General features: G+C 44.0%; 1 protein-coding gene across 3 annotated transcripts in view; it reads right to left on the bottom strand.

Moving 5' to 3' along the window:
- The window catches only part of Slc25a21 (solute carrier family 25 member 21), a 532,806-nt gene that overhangs the window by 74,719 nt on the left and 447,946 nt on the right, over positions 1–10,141 (bottom strand). The window lies entirely within an intron of this gene.

The raw sequence follows: 10,141 nt of genomic DNA on the forward strand, positions 1-10,141 counted from the left end.
GATCTGCACACCATTCCCATTTGCTTTGGGAGTCTCTCCAAAGGGAGGGTGGGCGTGAATGTAAGCGGGTGTGTTCATCCAGTCCATGCCAGTGCCTGGGCTGAGAGAAGGTGGATAGGGAAGAAACGTTCTGAGTGATTGGGAGCCAGTGCCAGATGGAGCTGGAAGACGGTGCTTTGCAGCCTTCCTCCTCACGTGTGTGGCCACCAGGGGATTGCCTGGCTGGGCACACTGCTTCACATCCCTCAACTAAATCAAAGATGCATAATTGAAGATGCAAAGCGAGAAACATTACGTGGTTCACAAAGCTTCCCAGAGGACTTGGAGTCTGTAATCCAGTGAGGAAATTTTAATGAGACCCGAGCTTGCCTTCTCATCTGTGGGAGAGGCTTACACCACAGCTGTGCTCAAGGATGCAGAAAAAATGTTTTTGTTTTGTTTTGTTTTGCTTCATTTTACAATGTAGGCAGTCTTTGCTGATTCGTTGCTGCCCTCTTATTTCTCTTGGCTCCCTTTTACCTTCTTCCCAAAGAGATACTTGGTTTTGAAGGTTGGACCATTTCTGATCTTGTGATTGAGGTGAGGTGTTAGGACAAACAAGTGAAGAATGTGCTAGACAAAATCATCAACCTGATACATTGTCTAAAAACCAAGTCTAAACATTTCCAAATGCTTAACCGTAAAAGCAATACACGTTGAAGATAAAAGCCAAACAGAAAATAACAACAGACATGACAAGGATGTGAGGCAGAAGCATGAGCAGCCTCTTCTCCCCTTGTCCACCCGCCATGCATGGTTCTAACGCATCCTGTGATGCAGAAACGCTGTTTCCTTGCTTCCAATAGTCACGGGCCAATATTTTCATAAAACACAACACAAAAGAGTTAGAATAATTACACAAAGCATCCAAAGACACTGAAGGGCAAACTCACGTTAAAAAAAAAAAACCCTCCAGTGTCAGCAGATGGCACTGGTCATAGCAAGAAACTGCTTTAGCATTTCCAAACACTCTGAATTCCTGTGGGCACTGTGAGCATCAGTTTTACCTCAAGATTACAAAAAAATCTGTACCGATCAAACATTCGAACATACGGAATTAAAAGGACTGTGAGAAGATCAGACTAAACACCCTGCCCCTAACCTCAGCATTTTTTATCTTAATAATTTTGGACAGCTTTCATATTAGTCCTTAAAAATGACTAGTCTTTTCTTAAGTGTTTTTTTTTTTAAATTAATGATGTTTAGTTTGTGTGGACACAAAAGCAGAGTCCTGGGAGGCCAGAGCGGACATTGGCTCCTCTGGAGCTGGATGCTCTGCAAGTGCGGGAAGTGCTCTTATGGGCAGAGTCAGTTCTCTAGGCTCCAGCGGATTCATTTTTTGTGGGCTTCTGGTACTTCCTGGTACAAAGGCTCCACTAAAACCAAAACCAAAACCAAAACCAAAACAACAACAAAAATCCCAAACTAATCTCCACATTTACAGACACAGCTAGTTTCTAGATTTTGTTTATAGCCAACATTTTCACAAGCATGCACACACGCGCTAACGGACGCGCTCACGCACGCACTCAGGCTCACACGCACAACCAGTGCTGGTGATGGAACAGGTGAGTGCTGAGCTATGCTTTTCACTACATACCTCTGTGTCTTTTGATATTCAAGTTGCTAGTGGCACCTCCTGGAATTTCTGGCTTATGTGGGAAAGCAAACCCTTTTTGTAGCCAAAGGTTCTTTGTTGATCTCTGTGAGAGTCACAGCAGCGGGAAAATGACTGAAACAACATTTGTTACTGCACGGCGCACAGGGTAAGAGACTGCACGGCACACAGGGTAAGACACACCCTCCACAGAAGAGAGCTGTGAGCCATGTCAGGAAGGAGGTGATGGTTCCTATGATAAACAGGCGTTTTCCCTAAGCATGGAAAAGTGCATATTCAGACGTGAACACAGGAGCTTCAGGATCCACAGAGAGCCAAAGTCACACTCTGCCTCAGACTTCACCCAAAAAGCCCAGATGATGGAGGCAAGTCTGGCAATTCAACCCCATTCAAGCCCCAGTTCTTCCTCTCAGTGTACCTTTGCTGAAGAACTGAATTTGTGGCTGTGTGGGATTACCTGTGTAAGCTTTCACACTGTTGCTAGAGCTTCGTGCGGTGTCGGTAAGCCATACTCCACTCCCAGGCAGGCAGGTCTAGTCAGGATGAACCCAAGCATTTGGTCCCAGCAATCTTGCTTTGGGCACAGGCATGACCCAGAAGAGGGTTTGTAACATTTCTGATGTCTGTATTTCGGACACAGAACAGCCCATTGCCTCAGGTCTCTGGGCAGGTAGAGAACACTGGAGATTTTATGTTGAAGGCAAGATTGATTAAACAGAAAGGCTCTCTTTACTGGGCTGGCCAGGTTTAGACCACAAGGCTCATCTACTCGGGATGGCTAGCCAGACTGGAGGAGGAGGACAGCAGTAACTTCCTGCGCATTTTCTTTCTTTCTTTTCTTATGTTCTTTTGTGTTTTTTTATATAAATTTTTATTCATTACAATTTATTCAATTCACTTTGTATCCCAGCTGTAGCCCTACCCTTATCCCTTCCCAATCCCACCCTCCCTTCCTCAACTCCTCCCATGCCCCTCCCCCAGTCCACTGACAGGGAGGTCCTCCTCGCCTTCTATCTGACCCTAGCTTATCAGGTCTCATCATGGGTGGCTGCATTGTCTTTCTCTGTGGCCTGGTAGGGCTGCTTCCCCTCAGGGGGAGGTGATCAGAGAGCCAGCCACTGAGTTCATCTCAGAGACAGTCCCTGTTCCCATTACTAGGGTACACACTTGGAGACTGAGCTGCCATGGGCTACATCTGAGCAGGAGTTCTAGGTTTTCTCCATGAATGGTCCTTGGTTGGAGCATTAGTCTCAGAAAAGACCCCTAGGGCCAGATTTTTTGGTTCTGTTGCTCTCCTTGTGGAACTCTTGTCCCCTCCACATCTTTCTATCTCCCCCTTCTTTCATGAAATTTCCTGCACTCTTCCCAGAGTTTGGCTATGAGTCTCAGCATCTGCTTTGATACCCTGCAGGGTAGAGTCTATCAGAGGCCCTCTGTGGTAGGCTCCTGTCCTGTTCCTTGTGTTCTCCCTCTTCTGATGTCCATCCTGTTTGCCTTTCTGAATGAGGATTGCACATCTTACCCAGGGTCCTCCTTTTTGCTTAGCTTCTTTAGGTGTACAGATTTTAGTATGTTTATCCTATATTACATGTCTAATATCTACTTATAAGTGAGTATATACCATGTGTATCTTTCTGCTTCTGGGATACCTCACTCAGACGATCTTTTCTAGTTCCCACCATTTGCCTGCAAATTCCATGATTTCCTTGTTTTTAATCGCTGAGTAGTATTTAGAGATCCCGTGCTTCCTAACAGCCGACAAGGATATGGGAACCTCCGTGTGAGAAATAGATCCACGCTGAGCGCAGGTAAAGAGGCCAGACTGATTCTGCTGAAATTCACTTCAAACAAGAATGAGTGAACCCTGTAAAGGCTGTAAGTGTAAATTAGGGGTTTGGGCCAGCAACCAGAGATGCAGTGTTTTCTCTTTGTCTCACACTCAGCCTGGCCTCTGGGAGGCCATCCTGTGCCCTGCTATCTCTTGCTCTGGGAGAGGTCTTAGGCTGACATTTCATCAGTGACCTGCAGGCCCCCAGTGCAGAACTTCTACAGATTTTTTTTTTTTAAACACTGCAGAAAGCCCTTTGAGTGAGAACCTGCCTTGGCAGGCCCGGTTTACACATCCCTGCAGATATTTTTTTTTTTCGTCTGAATGTGTTCTTTTGAGTGGGTGCCTTTCCTAGTCTCAGCCTCTTTTGTTTTCCAGCAATGTTGTCTTCTGAGCCTGGGGAGAGGAATCTTCAGTGTGTGCAGTTTCTTTTTCAAAAGTGCAGAGACCCTTCCCTTACAAATACCTCCATTTCAAAGCCCTTACGACTTTATACTGACATAAGAAATTCTGCTTCTTGAATTCTTAACGACCACACAGCAGAGGAAGCTCCGCACACCTTTCTGCTGTTGAGACAGGGGTTACAGGGGAGAACAGGATGCATGCTCTCTTAAAGCCAGTGTCTTGAGGCGACCTCATCTCTGTTTCCCAGAGAAGACAACTGCATCTTAGAAGGGGAAATACTGAGATCACAGAATTGCTCAGAGAACACAGGTAGAAAATGCTTTACTGTGTAGTTCCAGTCACCTCCATCTGACAGGACAGGTGCCGTGAGGAAATTTAACTGCTAAATGCAGGACAATTGTTCCATTGTTACCTCAAGAAGTATATCAGTGCTCCTCGTGTGTGTGTGTGTGTGTGTGTGTGTGTGCGTGCGTGTGCGTGCATGTCTGTGTGTGTGTGTGTTTGCCTCTGAGTGTGCAGAAAAGAATCTGGCCATGTAGGACCATACAGGAGGAGCAGTGAGGATGGCCTTACGTGTGACATGGGTTCAGGCAGTACTTTGCTTTGCATAACCACTCATTGTGGTAAACCCAGCACAAACCATCTTTATCAGAAAGAACTAAATTACTAAATAATTACTTTGTGATTGATTTCTTTAGCTGTAAAAATTAATAAAAATGAAGAACAAATGAAAGGAGAAAGGAAGGAAGGAAAGAAAGAGAGAAGGAAGGAAGGAAGAAAGGAAGGAAGGAAGGGAGGGAGGAAGGAAAGAAGGAAGGAAGGAAGAAAGAACAAGAAAGGAGGATGTTGGATAGTTTTATGCCATCTTGACACAATCTATAGTTATCTGAAAGGAGGAAACCTCATTTGAGAAAATACTTCCGCAAGATGCAGCTGTAGGACATTTTTAAAGTTAGTGATGATAAAGGAGGTTTGAGTCCATTATGGGTGATGCTAACCCTGGGCTGGTGGTTCTGGGGACTGTAAGAGAGCAGGCTGAGCAAGCCATGGGGAGCAAGCCAGTAAGCAGCACCTCTCTATGGCCTCTGCATCAGCTCCTGCCTCCAGGTTCTGTCCTGCCTGAGTTCCTGTCCTGACTTTTGCCAATGATGGCCCATCATCTGGAAGTATAAGCCAAATAAATCCTTTCCTCTCTGAGTTGTTTTTGGTCACGGTGTTTTGTTGCAGCAATAGAAACTTAAACTAAGACATGAAGGAAGATCTTACAGATTAAATGCTTTGGGAAAAATTCTCAATAGAGTTTTTTTTTTTTCCATTGTCTTAATGGACAAGACGAAGCTTGATCTCTACCAAAAAAAAGTCTTTCGAATTTAGTGGAAGTGAAAAATTAAACACTGGTCTCTGCCCATCATAAGGCACTTCCTGATACCGCCACAGAGGTTCCCTGAGAGTTTGCTTTAAATCCCCAAGGTTTGTCTGTTCTGCTGTGTGTAGCTTAGTCAGAAGCATCTTGGAGCAGAACGTTTCTCACATGTGATTTTGGAAAAACCTCACCTCCCATCTAACACTTTTCCTTCCTTCTTTATCTGCTGATAACATAGTATGCCAAGATGTGTTTCTTAGTCACTCTTTCAGGGGTAGATGGAGAAGGAGAGGGGGAAAATGTAAGCAGAGTAGATCTCAAGGAAAGAGAAGAAATCTTTTCTATCTGGAATCATGGGTGTGGTAGGGAAGGGAAGGAGCTATACTCTTTTAAGAAGAAAACAAAACAGCAAAGAATTTCAGAGAGCCAAAGGGAAAGTGTCTGAGAGTGAAATTTGCCCAGAAAGATTTTTTTGAAAGGCAAGGAGTGAGCTCATCATCGTCACAGGGAACACAGACAGCTGCCTACCACGGAGGTCTGGACAGCCTCGAATCTAGGCCCTAGGGTGGTGAGGAGTGCCAAGAATCCCCATGGACTTGCAGAGGCCAGAGTGGTACTTGTCATCCAATCAGAGATTATCAGTGGTGCGAGCCCACATGTCTCTAAAGGGTCACAGCGCCTTCACCTTTAGCAGATCTTCAATGGAACTTTTGTTCAGCTCTTCAGGTTTCAATTACCATGCCCGAGACTGGGGAGACTACATAATGCATAAGAACAACTGAGACTGAAGTTGATATAGATGAACTAATATAAATCCTTAATGGCAAAATCAGTGTGAAGTGAGTTGCCTTGACCTACAACTCTCTGATTGCTGGGTTCTTAGTAAATATGGCATTATCTACATGCAGGCTCTTGGGAAATGCTTCCACAGCCAGAAAAAAAAACAAAACAAAACAAACAACAACAACAAAAAAAACTTCCTGTAGCATTTCAAATGATCTTCATGAGATGGAATGAAGAGAAATACAGTGTGCTGTGTAGAAAGAGGAGAGGCCAGTGACGGTGAAGACCTATTAGAAGGATGAATCAAGGGATCAACCATGTGTTTTTGTAATCTGGTTGGTTATTAAGCAGTAATGAGAGAGGGAAGGCATAGAGAGAAAGGGGGAGGAGAAAAAGGAGGAGGAGTGGAGGAGGAAAAGGTGGGTTTTCCTTCATCATTATTTTTCACTCTCGCCAAAATTATTTGGCAGATCCTTAGAGGCTCTAGAGGTTCTTCCTTGACCAACTGATGTCTAGACAGGGTTAAAAGCTTTTCTTTAATTCCAGCCACGGAGATGTACCTCTTCTCTTTCATCTTGCGTCTTTGAGGAGCTCAACCCTTGCCCTTGCTATCATCTCCTGAAAGATTAAATGCTGCCTCACCATTCAGTTTGTGCATCCAAACAGAAGCCTTAAGTGTTTTCTCTTGCTTAGGTTGGCACAGCCATCCAGGGGGTGTGCCTTTGCTACTCTCATTCTTTATTTGTTCTCTTGAGCACATACCACATTAGTGTTCTGCTTGGTGCCAGATACGTCCCTCATGACAGCGTTTATTTCAGACAACTTCCTTGAGGGGGTTGCAGCCCTGATCTTTCTCCTCAAAGGATGCAAACCAGCACACACACATACACACACACCATGCACAGTATTTGGTTCTCTCTCTCTCTCTCTCTCTCTCTCTCTCTCCATAAAGTTGGCTTATTTCAGCTTACTCTCATGATAAATCGTCCTAAATGATTTGTAACAATTACTGAAAGTCAGTTAATCTCCACAAATTTTCACAGGGGATCATAAAGCGCTTTGTGGAGCTACAGTAATAACCCAGTGATATTCACTGACTTCTCAGAGGCCACACAGAAAGTTGGAGAAGAGCCAGCTCATGAGTCATCATTCCAGTCTCCCGATATTAGGATATATTTGCATAAAAGCAGTTTAAGAATTAATGTGGAATAGAGTTGTACTAAGAAAAAAGATATATAAAAATGTAGACTAATATAGCAGCTAGAAAAGTTTAATCAAATTATCTAATCATAGAAAAAAGACTTCAGGGCTATTTATCCAATATAGAAATATCTAGGTTTAATTTCAGTTTGTTCTTATGTACCTCCCTGCCTCCAGATTTTTGTTTATATTACTGTTTTAAAATAGAATATGGATAAGAGTGGAGAATGCAGAGTGTTCCCCAACTGGTTTACTTTTATTCAGTTGAAATCTTTCAAATTGAAAATAGCCAGGATGACTTACAAGTTGCCTTTGCCAGGGCCAGGCTAGGAAAGATGTGGAGATGTGGCAGGAGAGGCAGGCGATGTCAGCGGGTTCACCTGTACAGGAGTGAGTGCTCTCTCTTCAGCTGCTACAGGACCGTGGGCCCACCAATGACAATTCATGCCAGAGTGTGGCTCCTTCCAGTCTCTGAGACACCCGATTAGCTGGTTCACACCAATTGTTCTGCCCACTTCTCACAATCATCCTGACGTACTTTCTTTTTTTTTTATATTCTTTATTAATTACACTTTATTCACTTTGTATTCCCCCTGTGGTTCCCTCCCTCCTCCCGTCCTAATCCCTGCCTTCCTCCACTCTCTGCATGCATGCTCCTCCCCAAGTCCACTGATAGGGGAGCTTTCTTAATTCTCCTTTTGCATGACTCTGAGCTCAGTCTCCTAATGCTCCCTTCTGTGGACATTGCTCCAGCCCCAGTGGAAACCTTGGGCCAAGCGAAAGACAGCTGCCTAGAGAGTTGCTTAAAGTCACATAAATAGCATGGACTTGAAACAATGTATATAACACCAGAGTCATGGCATGGATTATTCTGAAAACCCCTCAATTCTTAAATATTGCAGAGTAATCTCTTTGAAAATACTAACTACCCTCAAATCTAGTGTAATGTGGATACTGTAGTTTTCACCCTGAGTGACTCCAAAGGCCCATGCATTGAAGGCTTTAGTCTGCTTCTTTGGTTTTAGATTGCTGTAGATCCTTTAAGAAGTGACCTGTAGGTGGAAGAAGTTAAAGCACAGGAGGAGCGCTCTGCAAGGACATGTCAGCCCCTGCTCCTTGCCCTCTAATTCCCCGTGGCCCTGAGATAAGCCGGCTTCCCTACCACATGTTTCTCCATGATGCAACGTATACCACAAACTCGAAGCCAGAGGGTCAGTGGTCTACACCTTTGAAACCATCAGCCAAAATGAATGTTTTGCCCCTCCTCATTTTTAAAAATGGTAATTACCTGGAGTATTTTATCACAGAGCCTGAAGAGTAAGCCACTCCCTACCAAGCTTTGAATTGGGAGCTGGATTTTCAGTTCAATACCATTTCTGTTGCTTAGCAGCCACGTAGCCTTGAACACGGGTATTTCTAAACTCTTACTTCTAAAAAAAAAAAATCTGCCAGTGAGATGGTATGTCATGGCTGTTTCTGAGTTGTTACAGGGATTAATTCAGACAATGTTAATAAAGAACTTCCATTTACGTCTGGAATCCAGTAAGCCCTTGGGAACTATTAGTGCTATGCTAGGTCTGTAGCATAAAACAGACAGTAAGAATACACCATTATCTTGAGTTAATCCAACAAACTTATTCCGACAGTTTAGCAAAGATAAGCTAAATACTAAATTGCACAGTACCTGGTGTTTACATGACACGGGAAGTTACAAAACCTGTAAGGCGAACATCATGCCATCGTTATCCTCCTGTTGCTTAAAGAGACTGAATACAGCAAGCGATGAGAGCAAATCTCAGACTCTCAAAGGTGAACGCGCTCGTTTTAAACACGAGTAAAGCATGCTAACTAAAGCACGCTTACAGCAAATGACAAGCGAAAATGGATATGCTGATTCTATTGTGGGATTTAATTATTACTACAGAGGCCCACATGTGGAATTTTCTCTGGGATGACTTAGGGAGTGTTACATTCACTCGTTCATTCTCTCTTTTGTTTGACAAACACTACCCTGCTGAGCCTGGATGGTGCTGGAGATTTGGATAGGCCTCCATCACTGAGGCTCAGAACAGGAGTTGTGTTGGGTAAGAAACTCTTTCTGGGGCTGGAGAGATGGCTCAGAGGTTAAGAAGAGCACTGGCTGCTCTTCCAGAGGACTCGGGTTAGATTTGAAGTACCCACATGATCGGCAGCTCACAACTGTTTGTAACTCTAGTCCTGGGGGAATCAAACACCCTCATTTATCCTCTGTGGGCACCAGGACACAGCTGGTGCACAGACATGCACACACAGGGAAAACACCCATTTTATACAATGCATGAGCAAACTCTAAAGAATTAAAGAAAACAACTTATTTCTGTATCTTCCTCTGGTGGAGAGAGGTGGAAGACTTAAAATAGATTTTCACTTTTGCAGTAAGGGCCCTGCTTGACTAGAAGGGATGCTCATGCAAAAACCAAACACACTGGAACACATTTAGAAGACCAAGGAAAGCAAATACCATGCCCTTTACCTCAGACACAGTAGCCTGCAGAGAGAGAGAAACACAAAGCAAAACAAAACAAAACAAAACAAAACAAAACAAAACAAAACAAAACTTGCAGTATACCCCTGCAGGCATGAAGCAGCCAGTGATGGGGCCATGGCTCTGGGGTAGAGAACTGCCTTTCACTGAGATTTCTCCTCCGACCCATCCTGCAGTAGAAATTGTGTTCTGGGAAGGTCAGCCATGATTTATAAATGGAAACAATTCGGGGGGAAAGAAAGCCAATCCGAGAAGAGTGATTTTCATATGCATTTTCCATGGGATATTGCTTAGAGACAAAGATAGTTGTAAGGATTCCATACTCATTTTCAACACACACACACACACACACACACACACACACACACACACACACACACA

Source organism: Psammomys obesus, unplaced genomic scaffold, assembly GCF_907164565.1.
Source record: "Psammomys obesus unplaced genomic scaffold, mPsaObe1.curated_primary_1811, whole genome shotgun sequence".
Lineage (NCBI taxonomy): Eukaryota > Metazoa > Chordata > Mammalia > Rodentia > Muridae > Psammomys > Psammomys obesus.